This window comes from Canis lupus, chromosome 20 (genome assembly GCF_048164855.1).
Source record: "Canis lupus baileyi chromosome 20, mCanLup2.hap1, whole genome shotgun sequence".
NCBI lineage: Eukaryota > Metazoa > Chordata > Mammalia > Carnivora > Canidae > Canis > Canis lupus.
In genome coordinates this window covers 2,366,614-2,387,614 of record NC_132857.1, presented here as the reverse complement: position 1 = coordinate 2,387,614, position 21,001 = coordinate 2,366,614, and the positions used below count along the sequence as shown (strand labels likewise).

The 21,001-nt window shown below is 50.2% G+C and overlaps 1 protein-coding gene across 1 annotated transcript in view; it reads right to left on the bottom strand.

Annotated features, from left to right (window-relative positions):
- Positions 1 to 20,183, bottom strand: part of INPP4B (inositol polyphosphate-4-phosphatase type II B) — a 709,031-nt gene extending 688,848 nt beyond the window's left edge. Inside the window, exon 1 of the mRNA XM_072788249.1 lies at positions 20,118 to 20,183. The gene's annotated coding sequence lies outside the window, so the exon portion shown is untranslated. The remainder of the gene's footprint in view (positions 1 to 20,117) is intronic.
- Between the last annotated feature and the right edge of the window lie 818 nt (positions 20,184 to 21,001).

Here is a 21,001-nt window from a genome sequence, read left to right as displayed (position 1 = left end):
CCCCTGCAACCCACGTGCATCTTCCTCCCCCCCAGGAGCTCGCAGCCACACCCGGACGGCCAGGTGAGGCTTGCACGCGTGCTCGGCGGCGCAGGGCCACAAGACAGGCCCGTAAGTCCTGCAAGGCAAGCTTGGTCCGAGTGCTTGGCCGGGGCTCCGCGGGCCCCCACGGCATCACACCCCGCACCTGGCCCGGGCACTGCTGCCTTCTGTCCCCAGAGACGTCCCCGCTGTCCCGAGGTCCCCAGGGCCCGGAGGCCCCACACTGTCCTCCTCGTCATCCCCGGAAGCCCAACTGTTGGCCTAGACTCAAGCGCAGCCAAGTGCAACCCACGGGAGGCCGTGCCCCAGCTCCTGACTTGGCCCGGTCCCCGTCCCCTGCACCGTCCCGTCCCCGCTCGGGCCGCCTCGGCCACCTGCCGCTCCTGCTCCCAGCGGCCTTGCTAGCCACCCTCTGCTCGGAGGGCCACCCCGGCCCTGCCTCAGTTTCCACTCACCTGGGCAGGAGCCGTCCCACCGCGGTCTCCGCTCTCCGGCTGCCGCCGCGTGGCAGGATGAATGGCCAGCAAGGTCTCCAAAGTAGCCGAGATGAAGCACGGTGACCACGTTGGTCGTCAGCAGCTTGTCGCTCTTGTGGAAACCGCTCTCCCCTTGCAGCGGCTGCGATCTGTCCGTCCACGGGTCTGCGGGGCTTCTCCGGGGCTCCTGGCCCAGCCCTGCTCCCGGGGCTTCCCCAGGACGCACAGCAGCCCCCTCGCCGCTGCTAAGTCACCTGCCCCCAAGGTCAGGCACCTGTTGTTCAGCGAGGCGCAAACCCCCGTCTGGAGGGCACGTCGGCCTGCCCGTGCACAGCGACGCTGGCCCTGCACCGGCGCCTCCGGAGAGCGCCCGACGCGCGGCCCTCGCAAGCCGTCGGGTGGGCCAGGCCGGGCTGCCCACCCCGAGCCCTCTGGGCTGCTCCTGGGGACTCGGGCTGCGGCTCTCAACCTTGCCACATTTCCTTTTATCTGCTCCGCTCCAAGCCGTCCTCAAGCCCCGCCACCCAGCTTCATAAGCTCACAAAGCAACAGGTCCCCATAATAACCGGGACGAAAGGCCGACGATCACCTGTTACCGTTTGCCAGCAAAGCCCCAACAACCTGCCCGGCAGCGGGCAGAAGGGCCCCGATGACAACCGCCCGCAGTTGTGGAGAGTCCCCCACGTGCACGTCTAAGAGACGGGAAAAACCCATAACGGGGCCTGTGCAATGAAGGGGACACAAATCCAGAGGCAAAGCTATATTTTCTGAAAAAAATGCAAACTTAAAGAAACTGCAGCGGAACGACTGTACGTCCCCACCGTGGCCCTGTCGCTGCTTCCACTGCTGCCACCTAAACGCGAGCTGGTCCCAGGCCACGGAGGCTCAGATACGGACCAGATGCTGACCAGGTCCCACGCTAAACACCAGGGACGTGTTGGCGGGAAATACAAGCACATCCCTGCCGCAGAGACGTGATGACCAACGGTGAGGGGGTAGTTCCTTTACAAATGGATGTAATTAGGCAAGGAAATCCACAAATGAGGCCTATAAAAACCCATTGATATATGGATGATCCAGGGACGGAGAATTGGACAGAACCCCGAAGGTCCCCAAGTTGGGAGGACATGCAGGGAAGTGACACCGACAAGGACGACAGGCAGGAAGGCAGCAGTGAGTGAAGCCGGGGAATCGCCGCCTCCTTGCACACCGGAGGCCTGGGTTTCATTAAAGTCCGTTGATGGGGCGAATCCTGGGCGACTCCTGGGCCGGAGGACGACTGAGCAAAAGGCCTCGGGGGCAAATTAAGGAATAAAAGTTCAGGAGAGGCTCGGCCAGGCGTGGAGGCCGGGACACTAGGCCCCGGGTTGGCCAACACCCCTGCAGCAGAGGGGGGACTGCACCCGGGAGGGGATGAGCCAAGTGGGGTGCTCCTGGGGGGGGGAAGCAGGGCTGCCCGCTGCCAACGGGGTGGAGGGGGGCTGCACCCGGGAGGGGATAGGCCTGAGCACTGGACCCAGAGGCCAAGGGAGCCAGCCCAGGCCTGCAGAACCCCGAGTCTCCTCCCCGACACCCCAGGCCCAGCTGCACCCTGACGGCAGCTGCAGACGGCCCCCCCTCACCCAGCAACCTCCCCTCCGACAGCCCATCACCACATCCCCTGGGCCCCTGCGCCCCGAGCCCCTGCGCACCGGGCTCCTGCACCCTGAGCCCCTGCGCCCTGAGCCCTTGCACCCCAAGCCCCTGCACCCCAGGCTCCTGCACCCTGAGCCCCTGCGCCCTGAGCCCTTGCACCCCGAGCCCCTGTACCCTGGGCTCCTGTAGTCTGAGCCCCTGCGCCCTGAACCCTTGCACCACCAGGCCCTGCACCCCGAGCTCCTGCACCCTGGGCCCCTGCTCCCCAGGCTCCTGCACCCTGAACCTCTGTGCCCCGAGCCCCTGCACCCCAAGCCCCTGCACCTTGAGCCCCTGCACCCTGAGCCCCTGTGCCCTGAGCCCTTTCACCCCCAGCCCCTGCACCCCAAGCTCCTGCACCCGAGCTCCTGCACCCCGAGCTCCTGCACCCTGGGCCCCTGCTCCCCAGGCTCCTGCACCCTGAACCCCTGCGCCCTGAGCCCTTGTACCCCGGGCCCTTGCGCCCTGAGCCCCTGCACCCCGAGCCCCAAGCCCCAAGCCCCAAGCCCCGGGCTCCTGCACCCTGAGCTCCTGCACCCTGGGCTCCTGCGCCCCGAGCTCCTGCACCCTGAGCCTCTGCACCCCAGGCTCCTGCACCCCAGGCTCCTGCCCCATTGCTGTGCTTGCCCCTGCACCCGAACCCGAAGGAAAGCCGAGTTGCTAGGAACAGAAGGCAAGCGGCCAATGGCGAAGATGCAGAGGAAAGGCGCCGTGGGGCACGGAGAGGAAGCCCGCGAAGCTGGAATCATTTGGGGCGACTCCCCAGCGAGCCCCGGATAGGGTGCCCCAGGTCACACACCCCGAACCTACCGCTGCAGGAGACCCATCCCAACACATGGATGTAGAAGCAGGAAGCTGGAGAACAATCGTGGGAACAGGAGAGCCTAGTACAGCAGCTGAACACAGGAGCAGCGTCTACACACCACCGACGAACAGGTAAAAATGCTAATCTTAGAAAAAGGTCCCATTTTGAATGATCACAATCAAAATGAGGTGCCTGAAAAGGAAAGGCACCGAGGCTGCTGACGATGGGCTCAGAGTGAGCACTTGGCCTGCACGCAGGGGCACCAGAGTGAGCGCCGGGGAGGCTCCTGCTCAGGACACCAAGGTCACAGCATTGATGTCCAGGTCACCCAAACTGATCTAAGAGTCGAGCGCAATTCCAATCAAAGAGGGGTGTGGGGGGGCAACAGGGACTCAGGCATGGCTGACCCTAAGGCACTGACACGTCCTATACATGACACAAGGCGTTTCCTATTGAAACACTAAGGAGACTCACCGTCAAGAAAACAGAGAGTGAACTTGTAGAGAAACAGCCGTCTACACCATCGGACATCACCAGGTGGTCCAGCGGGATGAAACCGAGACCCTGTGGACAGTGACACAGAGTCTCAGTGCCCGGCTGCAAGCAGTGTCACTGGAGCTGGGAGGGAGTGAGACCGGGTAGGACAGTCGAGGCCCCTGGAGCGCGTGGCACCTGCCGGGGCTTGACTCGCCCACCCCGCAAGGATCTGGGCCGCGCTCACCGCCTGTGGGCAGTGAAGGCCGGACAGACAAGGAACCACGGCCACGCAGAGCCCCCGAGACTGCAGGGGGAAGGAAGCCGTGTGCCGGGCACGGGGTTGGGGGGCAGCCAGGAAGGAGGAGGGGACGGTGGCCAGATGCTCGAGTGGAGCAGGCGCACGGCCACTAAGCTGGGCATGTGCCTCTGCTGTTAGGACATCGCAGTGAGAGAGCCTGGGAACACCCTCCCCCACAACGTTCTCCGGGGCCCTGCGCCGGTGCTGGGCACCCGAGTGGAAAGTCGAAATGGTGAGGAGGAAAATCTCCATCCCCGCAGGCAGGCACAGATCCCAGCAGATCCGGCCTCGCATCCGGGCTTCCGGGGCCTCCACTAAAGTCTTGAGGACGACAGCTAGGAGGGGAGTATAGCGGGAAGCCTGCCGCGCACAGTGCTCTGGAGCAAAGGAAATGTGAGTCGTCTGCTTTCGCGTGGGAAGCGATTCAAGCATTCTGCTTTCTCCTCCCAAGACGGAGCTTGCATGCCGGGCGATCTGCAGATAAAGCCCGCAGCACCGCCTTCCCCAAGACCCGGGGCTTCCGCACAGGCCGGGAGCCGAGGCCGCCTTGCCCGGGAGCCGTCACCCACAGTCAGCTCACTCGCCTCGGACGCGCTGTCCTCACAGCGGAGGCGAGGCCCACGGGCGTCCGTGCTGCCAGCGGCCGCGGCACAGAGCAGGCCTGGGAGCCCTGGCACTACACGCGTAAACAAAGCCTCCCTAAAAGTAAAATACGTTGTGTGCTCCAGGTGCAGCTTGTAGGGCAGCAGGAGGGAAAGCCACCCGGCCCGACGCGGCCCCTCCACGGGTGGCTTCGCCAGCGCACTCCAGAGGTCGGCAGTCATTTCTACTCATGTGGAATGTTCTGGGTACAAAATGCAGCGACAAGTGGAATCTTTAAGTGTGCCCAGTGCTGTAAAACAGCCTTGCACACGAGGCATGCTGGATTCTGGGCTCTCAGGAACCACGCGCCAGGTGTTTCCTTGCACCTTGGAAGCTCTCCTGGCCACGGAGAGATTGCCGCTGGGGTGTTGAGCGTGCAGGGCCACAGGCCCCACTCCCGGCCGGCTCACGCTCGCAGTCGTCGTCGCACAGTCCTCGGATGCCCCCCGTGCTCGTGCTCAGCAGGTGACCCGACCAGGGCTCGGTGACCGTCTTCCCACCTTAGAGCAGAAACGAAGGGCGGAGGGAAGGAGCCTGCAGATGGCAGCCCTGCTAGCCGGCCTTCCCGGGGGGACCCACCCTGTGCCCTGGCCCCCTGCCCCGCGGGAGGGCCCACCGGGCCCTGGCACCAGGGCTGCAAGCCAGCCTCGCCGCCAGGCAGCCATCGGCCTGTCCTCGCCGTCGAGCGCAGAGCCGCCCCGCAGCCTCGCAAGGGCCAGGAGTCCGCCTCCTACTTCTGCGGCTGATGCTGAGTCCCCCCAAGGAGCGGGGCCTCCAGAAACTGGCTCACAATCCTGGACCCAGCCCTTCCTCAGTTGGAACGAGGGCAGGTGGTATGTCCTCGGGGGCCTTGCCTTTGTCACCTGGAACATGAGCCGAACAGCAGTGCCTACCCACCCCCAGCTACAGGGAGTCAGAGGGTCAATGTGTGCAAAGCACCCAGGGCTCAGCAAACGCCAGCTACTGCTTTCCATGGAACCGAGCCCAGGAGGATCATTATTTTTTTTATTTACCTCAACCTTTCTGCTGGTTCTCACGGATAAGTGTGGTTAAGAGACAACGAAGAACCTACAGATTGCTCAGCCTCAAAAAGACAGAAGCTCCCCCTGCAGCCTGTCCCTGTTGTCCGAAGTCCACCTGCCAACAGGCCGCAGCCGGCCAAGCCGGGGCTGCACACCCTCGACAGCCAGCGTACAGGGGAGCCGAGCCACAAGCAGCCAGTCCACGGCCTCGCACAGGCCTGCCCCACGCTGTGCCCTCGCCAGCTCTTACACGTGTACGTGCATGCAGGAGCACGCCCGGGTGTGTGGACGTCTGCACACACACACGCACATGCTGACCTTTCTGTTTTTTTAAAGATTTTATTTATTTATTCATGAGAGACACACAGAGAGATGCAGAGACCCAGGCAGAGGGCAAAGCAGGCTCCCTGCGGGGAGCCCCACGTGGGACTCGATCCCAGGACCCTGGGGTCACGCCCTGGGCCCCAGGCAGGCGCCCAACCAGAGGCCCCCGGATGTCCCACACGCTGACTTTTCAGACTAGAGTCTTCCCTGGTATAGCAAGAGCTTTACCAATAGACTAAAGTTCTTCTGGAAAGTACCATTGTTAGATCAGTCACTTTATTATACCATTTCCTGTCCTTTTAAAACTCTAACACCTTTAACAGCCCAGCAATTTCTCTCAGGTGGAATTAAGCCCGCTCCACCAATTATTCATTTACTCAGAAAACAGTTGTGAGGTCTATCACGTGCCACGCATTCTACTGCGTTTTGGCGCAAAAGAGTTTCCATGCTTGAAAAATTAGTAATCTTGAGGAAGAAGCCATATAAACCAAGACATAAAATAAAAATACCAAATGAACAAAAATCAAAGACACCAAATTAAAAAATAAACAAAAAAAATAAGCTGCATGAAGTTGATATAACTGCACAACTATTATCTGTATATCCAAACTTTACATATTTCTGTTCAGCAAAGGAACCTCGTTGGTTTCACTGATTAACCTTATTGATATTGATGTGATCAATAAACATATTGATATGATCAATATGATGAATAAGGATATCTTTTTAAATGTGAACTTATAAAACGTACCCATCTTAATAGAATATTATTTTTATTTCACTTTATATACTGGAAATTCATTTAGGTTTCTACTATCAAGAGTTTAGAAAATAACTAGTTAGAGATAACTCTAATATCGCAATTCCTTGTTCATTCATGTAATAATAAAAAGTATGAATCATAGTAATAACAGAGCTTGAAGACTCACCATGTTCTGACACAGTACACTCTCCGCTTCTTAGTATGTTTGATCCTCATAACATTTTGCACCCGGCTATTGATGAACCACCTTATAGATAAGGAAATTATGGCTTAAAACTCATCAGAATGGACTGACTCTGAATTGTTTTTGAAACCATTTCTTGGCTATGCCCACAGATAACTCCTTGGCACGAGACATAACTACACATATGGATGAGAATCTATGCTAGGTTCTTAATTTTCACAAAATAATGTCAAGCCTAAAAAAAATAAATAATGTCCAGCCTATCATTTCTATTTTAGCTCAAGTTTTAAGCTGTAGGTAGCCATAGAGCATAGTCAAACCAAAACACTACCAAAAAACATAACAGGTTACATTTACTAGAGATTCGTTTTATGTGACAGTATAATAACAGATAGCTCGAGGAATATATAATCCACTCATTGTGGTTTCTAGTTTACAAGACACAAGCTCAAATGCCCACAAGGGTCAGGCGATTAACACACATAAGTGAAGTGGGTCAAGTGTAAGATAACAGGTGGTAGTAGAGACGGTGGCCATCTGAATAGACATATCCTGTCTGAAGACAGTTGGTGGGGGGTGGGGGTGACTGGGTGATGGGCACTGAGGGGGGCACTTGATGGGATGAGTACTGGGTGTTGTACTGTATGTTGGCAAATTGAACACCAATAAAAAATAAGTATATATATATATATATATATATATATATATATATATATAATGAGGCAATTTCACTTATTATGCTTATGGAGTCAATTAATTACATTTATAATCAAAACTTTTTTATCAGAGACAGAGAGAGCACATGCACACACATGCACACAAGCAGGGCAGGGAGAGGAGGGCAGAGGGAGAGAGACTCTCCAGCAGACTCCCCACTGAGTGCAGAGCCCATGATGGTGAGATCATGACCTGACCCAAAATCAAGAGGCAGGTGCCTAATGGACTGAGCCACCCAGGCACCCCTGTAAATAAATTTTAACAAAAACAAAACAAAACAAAAAACTAACTTGGATAAATTAGAATAAATGTGTCTCTCTAGTAAAGATACTTGCCAACCTACTCCTATCCAAGTTGAATCTTGATTGTTTCCTTGGTTACATTTAGAGCCATAATCAAGTCCCAAATGATCATTCTGTGTATAGGACATATTAACAGAAAAATAATTATACTAATGCTTATCAATATTTTAATACTATGATTCTACAGTATATTTTGTATTTTTTTGTATACAATCCCACTTAATTCTCACTACAAATCTGAGATGGTTATTATTTTTTTAAGATGTTATTTATTTATTCCCGAGAGACACAGAGGGAGAAGCAGGCTCCCTGCAGGGAGCCCGATGTAAGACTCAATCCCAGGACCCCGGGGTCACACCCTGGGCCAAAGGGAGACGCTCAACCGCTGAGCCACCCAGACATCCCAATGAGATGGTTAATGTTATCTGTACTTATTAGATGAGAAAATAGCCTCACGTAGATTACAACAGCTTTCTCCAAATCGCTATAGTCTAGACTTGGAAGAACAAAGATCCAGACCAGGTCTTCTAATAAATGCAACAACAGTCTTTTCAATGCAAAACCACCATGTCTAACGCTACAGTATGTGCATTAGTCACCACATTAGACACCAGGATATGGAGCCAGAATCAAGAACATGCATGTGAAGAGAGCTGCTGTTCCTACCTGGATGGATCTGGAGCTCTTCCATCCGGGGCTTCCCAGTACCTCGCCCAGACTGTCTGGTGAGAGCCTCATCATATCAAAGGATTGCTCAAGCAATTGCCATCTTTTTATCCAAAATGATAGGATCTGTGTAGTGACTTTAAATGTCCCAACATACTGCTCTACCGAGAGCACCTCGGAGCTCGCACTGGCACACTTACTATTTCAAGCTCACTACTCTCAGTCAAGCTCCAGAAGGGATCTTTTACACAATCATTGAACTGCTATAAAAGCTCACTATCTTTACACATAGTTTTACTGTAAGCCATCTCGAATCATTTTTGGAAGTATGCAGGGAATAAATTATGAATAAGTAGAAGTACATAAATAAAAGATACTGAGTATCTGCCAGCAGAGGACAACCTGAGTCCAGATTCTGTATCGTTTTTATCCATAGAATGTTGAAGGTACATGTTTACAACCAAAAATCATCTTTTCTTTCTACTGAGTAATACAGGTTACTTAAAAATCTGTACCTATTACTCTCCCTATACTTTTCACCATGTTTGTGGAGATAAGGTGACCAATCGTCCCATTTGCTGAAGTCTCTCCTAATTTTAGTCCTGAAACTCCTCAGTCCCAAACAAATCAGAATGTTGGTCATCCTACAACGGACCACAGAAATAGTTAAAGATCTTTGAAGGTTCCTTCTTGAACTAAGGCTGTATTTTTTTCAGTGAATTTTTATCATTTTTTGTTATAATTAATGTTTCTGGGCTGGAAGCAGATTACAATTTCTTTGCTGTGTACTGTCTGCACTAGTCTATGTTTTTCTCTCACATATTCCTCCCTAGCATCGTATCACCCAAGAGATTTTGACGGGGAAATTTCAACAAGTGGTAGAAAAAAGTCTCTTGAGGCTTTGAGAGGAATTTCATCACTGCTAGTGCATTATGGTTGCTTCCAGTTTTGAGCTAAAAAGAAACATATAAACCTAAGCATGGAAATTAGAAGATCTTAACAGAAGCAAATTACAAGCTCTTCTCTTGTTGTCATCTGTTGCTGAGCTTAATTATCTAGCCCATGAAATGAAAAGTGGATGCTGCTGGAATCTGACGGGTGATCCATCCATGGTCAGGCCCTTGCAGCTTTAGGCAGGGAAGCGAACACAGCTCTCAGTATACCCTAATCCTTGTAGCTCATCTGTAACTTTCATGCACAATTCCACCGTGCAATATTGTTCCTGAAAATTATTAAACCGCAGTTGGAAGTATAGAAGAGCAGGCCTGAAGACCTCATGCATATGCATAATGCCTCTACTTATCCATTTGCAGCTTCCCGTGATGAAGCATCAGCAAAAGTAGGATCCATTCGCCTGAGACAGATAAAGAAGTCTCCCCCTCAAGAAAACCTGGAGGACTCACATTAGGACTCACATTATCTTCTGAATAATCCCAATAAATAAATAGTTTGGCATACCATGGTCAATGGGAGAGAGCTGGCGTATATGGCTATGTAGCACTTAGGAAACTCATAAACAAACTGTGCGTATGAAAACATTTCCAGATTTCCATTCTGAGAATCTCTGTAACTGGAGTATAGATGCAGACGGGTAAGCTACGGCTTCAGGCTGGTTATCCAAGTCTGCCACCCCATTGTAATGGGCCAAAATTGATGATCTTGGAGGTAATTATGTCGGATTTGACAACTGGAAACCAAATATCAAACTGAGAAATGTTTGCTGCCTTGTACGCTGTTGATAAACAAAGTAATACATATCTGTGGACAATTTTATGACATCTCATTAGTGAGCTGTTGAAGTTGAACTATTATTCATACTGATGGTTTAAATATTTATGCTAAAGGTATCTTCTTGGGATAATTTAAGTAACATAATTCAAACTAAATATATGTTTAGGACAAGACGGTGGCCCAGTAATGGGGAAGAGAAGCTTTCAGGCCTCCTGGGTCCCTTGCCACAGGGACAGAGAGATACCAGTAGGCCAAACATATGTCTGTGAATGAGCGAAGCCAATGTGGGCCCATGGTGCATCGGGCAGGCTGTACTATTCCTTGGTCAGTCTGAAGAGTGAAACATAAAAAGGAAAGTATTTCAGCAAAATAACTGATGTCTAACAGAAGCCCTTACACACAGTATGAAAAATTCCCCAAATCAGAAAGTAACTGAGAGACTCACCAGGTTCCTGGATAAGACGACTAAATCTTACCAAGTGGCAATTCTCCTCAATTTCATTCATATACTCAATGAAATTTCAATTAAAATTCCAAAATCATGTTTGGGGCTGCTTTACCAAATAATTCTAAAATTAATCTGGGAGATTTATCAGTGAGAATCTTAAAAGCTACATATAAATACGGAAAAAAAGAACAGGAAGAGGTACGGTATCTTGATACCGTACCAGATATTAAGCAAATAAAAACATTGAAACCTACATGTAATTACTAAAAGAAATGACATAAAACTGCACTAAGTACAGCAGAACCAGACCCCCTCTGAAGGGTGCGTATGTTTACCTCTACAATAAGGTGATGCAGGATGTGACGAGATAGCAGCTCAGATAAATGGGAAGTGAGTGGATCATTCAGAATCTGCTGCTGGAAAATGCTCAACTATTTTTAGGAGGGAAGTCCATGTAAGTCTTGTCTCACGCCATCTCAGTGTTGGCTGGACTCGGGAGAAAAAATAATCATTAAAGAATTGGATCAAGTTGTACCAAGGGAAGAATAATTCAGGGAAATTTTAATGTGTCCTGTAAACGAGAAGGTATTGTCTGAGCCAAATAAGCAACAGCAGAAATGTGACATTCAACTTCACCGGACACGTTTTTAACTTGCACACGAAAGAAAATAAGAACACGGTAGAGACGACGTAAATGACAAGGACACAGTGCCCTGGATCACAAAGGACACGGGAACTGAGGAAAACTAAGGTCCCAATACACACCCTGGCTAAGGACAGGAATCCATGTTGAAAAAATTACATATAAATGGAAATAACCATTTCCAACATAGCCAGCCTCACCCAACCAGAAATGGCACAAGAAGAGGGTAGCACTTCAGAGCCCGGGAGTAAGATAAGGTCAATCATGGGCCAGGACCTAAATCTACCGCTTCCTAGTTACGTGGCCTTGGATAAGTCATTTTGTTTCTCAAGAAATAAGTCTCCTTTAAAAAAAAAAAAATTATCCATGAGACACACACACAGAGAGGCAGAGACCCAGGCAGAAGAAGCAGGCTCCATACAGGGAGCCCCATGCGGGACTCGATCCCGGGACCCCGGGGTCATGGCCTGGGCCCACCCCTGAGCTCCACCCCTGAGCCCCCAGGCGTCCCAGTTTCCCATTTTAAAGTGGGATAATAATATTGTTCTCCTTCACGGTTGCTGTAAAGATCACATGAGACACTAAAAAGGTCTCGCGTGATGAACGGCGTGTAGGAGATGCTCAGTGTTACTGCTGTGATCACTGACGATGTTGGGGTGGTGGTGTTACAACCATCTTCATCTTTCCCAACAACAAGATTTCTTAAAGAAAAAAAAATAGTATCGCTCAGGGCTGGTGAGGTTGGAGATGTGACCTACGTACCTCCAGGGAGGCTGGAAATGCGTTCAATCCTTCTGGAAAGCAATTTGGCAATATGTATTAGAAGCATCTTAAACGTTCATGCCCTTTATCCAGTTTACTACTCCTAGAAGTCACTCCTAAGAAAACGATGAGAAATAGAGACAAGGAATATTGGAAAAAGAGGTCGTACGGAAAATATCACAGTGAAATAACAGCAAAAGGGGGAATGCGCAATAATGTAAAAGCCTAAGTTGAAGGAGTAACCAAATGATGATGATCCAAATGCCTAGATACTAGGTAGCAATTAAAAAGTGATAGAAAAAATTTTTACAGGCATGGAAATGTGATTTTTTTTTTCATCCATTGCAGTAAACCAGAACAGAGCTTAGCATAGTACCTGGCACACAGTACCTGGCACTCTGCTCAATCAAATTTTAAACTGAATTGAATTATGGAATTCGAAGTGGGAAAAAGAAAATCAGAACACTCATTTTCACACACACACACACACACACACTTGCACATAGTTTATTCTCAACTTCTGTAAAAGAGTCACAGGAAATCCTAGAAGAAAATATCATTAAATGTCAATACTACTGTCCTCGGGTGATTTTTTTTCCTGACTCTTTAGACTTGTCTCTACTGCCAAATTTTTTTCAGGGAAATGTATTACATTTATAACCAAGGGGAAAAAATGAGTAGGAAAGAAAAGGAAAGAAAAAATCCCAGAAATCAACTAGAAGCCAACTGGCTCAATTACTTCTCATTACACAATTCTAAGTATGTACCATTCTTCACTCCCACCCGAATATAAAATGAGAAATGGAAATATGAATAGCATGAATAAATTGGGAGGCAGCCTTAAAACAGAGCTCAGGAAAGAAAACATTATAGTAAATTTCTTTTTTTTTTAAGATTTTATTTATTTATTCATAGAGACACAGAGAGAGAGAGAGACAGAGACAGAGACCCAGGCAGAGGGAGAAGCAGGCTCCATGCAGGGAGCCCAACGTGGGACTCGATCCTGGGTCTCCAGGATCACGCCCTGGGCTGAAGGCGGCGCTAAACCGCTGAGCCACCTGGGCTGCCCCATAGTAAATTTCAAAAATAAAGTCAAAAATCATGTGTCTAATATTAAGAGAAGTACACAGGGGCTTTTCTCCCCATATAATTCATGTACATGAAGAACATGTGACGGCATCTTAACCCTCTCAATACACATCACTTATTTTCTCTATAACGGGATTATATTTTTCTCTAGGGCACATAATATCACACAGTGGTTACTATCCATGTTTTGAAATCTGAAAGAATTTTATTTAAAATTCTAACTCTACACAACATCTCATAGGTATATTTCAGAATATCCATGATATTCTCAAAGCAGAGGACCAAACCGTTTCTACCCGGAGTATGAAGCAAGCTAGACGCGCGACACTGGGCCACTGGCTGAGCTCATTCACTGAAAGGCCAGTTTCCAGGGTGGGGAGTGGGGGGGTTCAGGTTCCTACTGGGGCGAAACTACAGATCACTCTAGGTTACGTATGGTTAGCGTGAGCGGTGGAAGGCTGACTGGTGCCAACTGAGTCCTGCAGGCCACAGGCCGGCCTCAGACACCACACAAGAGAGCTGGTAATGAGGCGCGGGGACAACTCACGTCTTCACCTAAGAAGCCCACGGCAGTCATGGGCTGCTGAGCACGCCCTGGGCACCCAGCACGTTCAAGGACCATGGCTACACACCTCTGCTCATTCAGAATATACAGGACAGATATGTATGTTGACATTCATTCCCTAACGATTCAAAGTTGCCATATTTCCTGGAAACAAAGTCAAGAGCTTGATTCACCCAATGCCAAGACTTCAGGCTTTTTAGGAGAAGCTTTGAACTGCAACAATTAGGCCTTAAATTGCCCTTCATACAACACCTATTTTTGTAAGTAACTACTTCACAAAGGTATGTCCTCTGACAATTTCTAGGGTTTGCTCTCAAAAACTCGAGGCAAGGGCAGAGTGAGTGGGATTGTGGATGACCCAGGAACAGCCATGGTGACATTTACCAAAGCTGGCTGGACATACATGGGAGCTTGTTGTGCTATCCTATGTCTTATTATGTTTTTTCAAAAGATTTTATTGATGGGTATTATACGATATGCTGGCAAATCGAACTCCAATAAAAAATTTTTTTTAAAGATTTTATTTATCTATTCATGAGAGACAGAGAGGCAGAGGCACAGGCAGAGGGAGAAGCAGGCTCTCTGCGGGGACCAGATGCGGGACTTGATCCCAGGACCCCAGGGTCATTCCCTGATCCGAAGGCAGACGCTCAACCACTGAGCCACCCAGGTGCTCTATGTTTTATCAAGTTTTAATTTGATGTAGTAAAAAGCTTTGGTTAAAGAAGTGTATTTCTTAATTGTGTCAATTTATGATGATTACATTTCCCCTTGGCCTCCTTTCCCCCCGCAGCCACGTGCAGGGAATAGGGCTGAAATTCCTACCCCATGGGTCCTGAGGAAGTTCCGACCCACCCGCTGGCTAAGCCATGCAGAAGTCCCATTCCGCTGTACCCCGATGGAATAAACTGATTAACTCTGCCAAGACCCATAATTCCATCATTTAGCCAAAGACAGAGATACACACATCGAGATGAACCAAGAAAAAACTGGCGCGGATGAACTTCAACTATCCTAGTGGCGGGAGAGCATGGTGCCAACTGATCCACGCTGCTCACTGTGGCGGCCAGGCCAGCACCACCCCGGAGGATGCCAAGGGATCTGCTGAAGCATCCAGGAGACAAGCTGCACGTTTTTTTTCTGGTTTTGTTTTTGTTGTGCATTGTCCCAACGGCAACGAGATAGAGAAGATTTAACGACCATAGCATTCTACTCCCTAGAAAAAAAAAGTGTTTTTCCTCAGCCTCTATAGTGAGAGGATTAGGATTAAAGTGCAAACAGTTAATGTGATGTCTATTTTGGAACGGCCATATGGCTTCTTTCCCGTCTTGTTCCCTTCATTTTCCCTTTCCTTTTCTCTTACTCGGTCATAAGCAGAATTCTGGCATATTTAATTCAATTAATTCCTAACAATCCCTCACGGAAGCAGACCCTACATAAAACCAGGGTGCGTGCTAAATATTAGACTCAAATCTTTAAAATCTTGTAGACGGTAGATCTTCTCAATATACTGCTAAAGGCTCCGCTGCCGGTTGATTTCAATTTCATTAACACACTCACACCATAAATATATCCTTTTCTAAAAAAAAAAAGCTTTAATAATGAATATATTGCGATTAAAATGACGCAAGGCTACTCAGCATTGCCTGCTGCCACCTAGTGCCCAATGTCTCTTTAACTCCAACTGCACAATGGACATCTTCAGGAAAGTGGAAAAGCTCGGGGTGAAAGCAAATTTATCCAGAAAGATTTGAAACATATTTATTCATAATTAATTCGATGTAAAAAGAAAGGAATCACACACACCATAAAATCAGCGCTGTCTCATACATTCAGGTGAGAAAGATCTCATTAGAGTTTAAGTATTAAAAGCTACAGGTTTTGTTAATGAAAACATGAACCGTTTGGGGTTTTTTAAGGTATTGGGTTTTGGGTTTTTTGCATTGCGCATAAAGTATACAACATACCCTGTTAGGAATGCGATGTATGCTGGCATTCTAGGTGTAACGTGCAGTTATCCGACAAGTGTGACACTGGAAGACGTTTAAAGAGGCGTCACGGGATGTTAAATAATCAGCAATGATACTTGCAAGCTTTCTTAAGAACAGAGCTATAATCTTACCTCGTCTACAGGTTATAATTTCAATTTCAGATGCCACTGGTTTTTACTTCTACTTTATTTTCCCAGAGATGAATAATTTGTGTGTGTGTGTTTCAGTTGTGCTAATCGCTAGAAGTCATCTCTGGCTTGAAAAATAAAGCCCCATGAAAAAGAAATGAGAACCATCTGAAAAATTAGATTAAAGAAAGGATTATAGAGGACCCTGCTATGGTTAGGTATATATTATTTGCTTCATCATATTCTGTGATGGAATCCCCACCTTGCTCTACTTCATACACATAACTATTCATTTTGAGAACTAAAGTGAAAAGTGAAAGACTCCTATTTCTGTCAATTAAGTTTTTCATAGAGAAAAATAATAAGAGGATTTCTTTAAGCCATTTTATTTGACTTGAACTTTTTAAAAATCGCACTCCCTTTTGAGAAACCTAAAAATCTCAGGTTCTTCTTCTAAAGTACTTAAAATTTTAAAATAAAAGATATATTTAAAACAATATTTGGAAATTTTTAAGAATCTTATTTTTAGTTTGGTCTTGGAAGATACTTTTCAGTGTTGTTGTTATTCCAATAATTCAAAATCCGTGTGAGTATTAAGGCTGCCTACATATCCTATGAATTTTTCCATCCCTGGAACGTGGACAATAGACCATATAATTCAGTGATTTCAACTTTAGGCCTGTTGCATTGTTTCATTTTAATAATCAGAGGGTAAAATAGGTAAAAATTGATAGATGACAGACTAATAGATGAAAAGAAACAAAGAAGGAAGAAAGAAGGGAGAAAATGAGGAAAAGAGAGGAGAAGAATTTTTCCTTTAAGGGAAGCATGACCTTCATCTCCTTGAAATCACTAATTTAGATAATTCCCAAAGGAATCTTTGATCAAAGCCACATGATCTAGAAAACTTCTCAAGATTTCCTTTAATCAGCTTAATCAAATGACTACTACCAAGTCCATTTCACTTAATTCTATTAAGGCTACAGTGAGGCTATTAGGGCTATTTTGAGGCCTTCACCACACGGTCAAGGTACCCAGCTGATATGGCTGCCCAAGGCAGAAGAAAAGAGTAACTCAAAGTATTGCAACTTAAGAAAGTCAGTCCGGAAATTATGATTTAAGAACACATATTGAAATCCAACTCTTCTTACTACGTTGGGATTACGTCTATCATATCATCTCGATGATCAGGAAAACTAGTCAATTGAATAAAAAGTCTAAAGTTATAACTCCTGTATGTTCTACTGGACTTATGGTATATTTTCTATAAAGATAATTCCAGGAAATAAGATAGTGGTTATGACTTTGCTTGATATAAGAAAAAGCACTGCAATGACAGATATATGTGTATATATATAGATATATATACACATATATCCTAGTTATATTTATTATATTAACTATAAAACTCCATAAACATTTTTTAAAATGCTCCTATTAATCTACAAGGTAGCAAAAATGTATAAAGTGAATGAACTAACATGTCTTGATTCAAATGACAATTGTGCCTGAGACTGAAGATTCCGTAGAAGGTTCTCACATACCTTACTGTGTTTTCTGGATACATACTGCATTTAAAGTTCCGGAAAACAAAGGCTACGTGCATTTGCGCACACACACACACACACACACACACACACAATGCAATCATAGCATCATCATTTGTATTTATTGAAAAATAAATGTTTAAGCTGAAATGATTCACCTAATAACCTTATTTCCTAAGCCTGGATATGGAAGTACATATATTTAGGAGTGTGTCCTAAGGAGATCTGTAACCAAGAATTTCTAACTCAACATAAAAAAAAAAAAAAGGTAACAAAATGGCCTATGAAGCAAATTCCCTTGGGCTTTAGAAAGATAAGACACGTTGAAGAGCACAGAATACAGAAGAGACAGTCACAGCTTTGAACTAAACATTAACATTTAACTTGAAATTACTTAAAACAGCACATTTCTATTAGAATCCCCATGGTTATGAAAGACAGGAACTTATTCCACAAAGATTACAAAAATTATGATATTTGTATGTCTAATATTAGTACTGGCTGGTATTGCACACCGTGAAATAAGAAAATGTAATAGATATTCAGTAAGCATTTTGCTCACTAATTATGATTTCATAATTTTTTTTTAAGTTTGTATTCTCCGATGTCAGATACTTACCTGGAAACTGACATCCACTTGGTTGCTAAGAGATAGGAGATTAGTTTGCAGGGTTTTTTTTTTTTTTTTTCCTGTGTCTTTAGGAGAATCGCTCTCTTGGGTTTTGCCTCAAAGTAGTAAAAGTCAACTCTGCTACCCATGTGGGGACTTATATTACTTGTACTAGAAGAAACTCCCAAGTGTCCAAGAAGAAATGTATTACTCTCAAATTGCACAATTTAAAACAAATATCTGGGTTTTTTCCCCAAGCTTAATGAGCTTCCATTTCATGCAACTAAAATATAACAGCATTGTTTGACAATCAAATCTAACCGATGAGTCTGAGGCTTTGCACAAAAATCCTATGATAAACGAAGTCATTCAGTCAATTGGCACTCCCGAAGTAAAGCTCAGATTCAACATTTTAAAAGTCTTTCCTGCCTGTAACTTTGACCATGTGCTTCTTTAGAAAAATAGGGGGACAAGACTAAATTTGGTCTGTCTGGCTTTTCTCATGCCTTATCGGAGGCTCAAAGGCCAGACACAGGTGTCAATACGTGCATTCCAGCCACTCGTTAGTTCATCACAGACACAGCGATCTGGATCTGCCGAATCAAAGAGAATACTGTCCCCCAAAGAGAATACTGTCCCCCAAAGAGAATACTGTCCCCCAAACAAGAGCCATGCTCCAACCAGCACAGACGCTTCTTAACCGCGCTGAGCACTTAGACTCGCTTCACATGCAAATGTCATAACCTTTCAAGGACGATCCTCTAAATCAACATTTTAGAGAAATGTGCCCGAGAAGCCTCCCACCGCAGCAGCATTTTACATTAGCATCATGTGAAGGGGTTTAATTCTGGAAGGCCATGCCGTTGTCACGAGGCCATTGGTCATTTACTCTGACTGTGGATGTGTCAGCGAGCACATGGCCAAGGAGCCCAGGACAAAACCCTGGCTAAGGGGTGATGCCCTGGCCCTCACCTTCGTGTGCAGCCCCGCCTGGGTGCCCTGCACCTGACTGGCTTCAGCATCAGCCAGGTCGCTGCCACTTGTGGTCCAGGCCCCACTCGGAACCCCCTGTGACAAGTGAGGTCTTGGGCAGGTAGCTCTGCCCCATGAGGGGGAGGATGCGTCCATCCTCTGGCTCCGGGGCCGTCACCGACTTTACGAGGCCACAGCTCGGTGAGCAAGTTCTGCCGGCGAGACGGAGCCGAGGCGCGGGCGCGGCACCTGGAGCTGCGAGGGCCTCGGGCCGCGGGAACCGGGGGCACCTGGCTGCGGGGAAGGGAAGGGGCCGAGGGGCCGCGGGGCCGCGCTCACAAAGCGGGAGGAACAGAAGAGCGCCCCGGTGGGTTCTCCTGCAACTTCTGTGCCGCGGCAGCAGCCACCTGGTCCATGGGCACATCCTCCTGTCCCCACACGGACCGGCACCGCGACCCGGGCGGGGGGGCAGAGACCCCCTCCCGGAGGAGAGGGGGAGGGGATGGGGAGGAGGAGGGGAGGGATAGGGATAGGGATGGGGAGGGATGGGGGTGGAGAAGGGAGGGGGAGGGGATTGGGATGAGGAGGGATAGGGAGGGGAGGGGAAGGGGGAGGGAGGGGTGGGCAGGGATGGGGATAGGGATAGGGAGGAATGGGGATGGGGAAGGGAGGGGGAGGGGAGGGAGGCATGGGGATGGGGATGGGGAGGAGATGGGGATGGAGGGAGAGGGGGCGGGGGAGGGGAGGGGAGAGGATGGGGGGGCAGAAGCGCGCTGTGCAGCCGGGCACCCGGGCTCCTCGGCCCCGCAAGTCCCGGGGTGGGGGGGTAGGGGGCAGCCCCGGTCCCGGCCCCGTCCTGCCAGCGGGGCTGCTGCGAGCCGGGCCCCCCACGTCCCGGGCCGGGGCTGCCGCGGGGCGGCGGGGTCAGGCGGGCGCGGGGAGGCCGTGCACCTCCGCTCGCACCTCCGCCCGCACCTCCGCCTCCCTCGCCTCCGGCCTCCTCTGGGGCGGCGGGCCCGGGCCTCTCGCGGAGGGGGGGGGGGGCCCTGCAGGCTCCGCGAGGCCGCGCCTGGGGGGGGGACCCCGCGGGCGGCAGGGCGAGCGGCGCGGGCCCCGAGGAGGCGGCAGGGCCGGGGCGCGGGGCGGGGGGACCGCGGAACTTGGCGCGCACGGACGCCCCCGCCCGCCCCTCCCCTCCGCTCCCCTCCCCTCCCCGGCCTCGGCCCGCGCGGGGCTTACCTGTCGGCGGCGGCGGCCGGGCGGGCACTTCGGCCCCACTTTCCTGCGTCCCCCGCGCGCGCGGAGCGGCTGCGACCTGCTATTTATAGGGCCGAGCCCGGCAGCGGCGCGGGGGGCCGGGCGCGGGCGGGGGCGGGGGCGGGGGGGGGCTCAGGCTCCCGAGACCCCGCCGCTCCCCGAGACTCCCCGCGACTCCCCGAGGCTCCCCGAGGCTCCCCAGGCTCCCGCCGCTCCCCCGGCCGCCCGCCTCCCCCCGCCCCCCGCGCGCGCCCGGGAGAAGTTGTCTCCGGCGCGGCCGCCTCCCCGGCTGCTCCCACGCCCCCGCAGCGTCGCCCCCTCCCTCCTCCTCCCCCGCCCCCCCCCAGCGCCCTCCTCCCAATGTCACCAGCGGCCCGAAGGCGGCGGCGCCCGTCCCCAGTGGCGCAGCTCGCCCGCACAGCCGCCCGCCGCGCTCGGGACCCCCGCGCCCCCCGCGCCCCCCGCCCCGGGCCGCACCTCGGCAGCGGGGACACGCCCTCGGCAGCCCGACTGCGCCGCGGGACCTGCGCTCCGCGCGTCCGCGTGCAGGGGACCGGGGCTCCCGAGACCCAGGTCCCCGCTCCCAGCCGGCGGGCCGCGGTGCACGGCAGCCCCTGGCGGCGGGATGCGGGGATGGGGGATGCGGGGCGCGGGGATGCGGGGCGCGGGGATGCGGGGCGCGGGGATGCGGGGCGCGGGGATGCGGCGATGCGAGACGCGGGGATACTGGGATGCGGGGATGCGGGGCGCGGGGATACAGGGATGCGGGGCGCGGGGACGCGAAGTGTGGGGCGCGGGGATGTGGGGATGCGGAGTGTGGGACTCGGAGATGTGGGGATGCGGGGCCGCTGCCCTCCGGCCGCGCC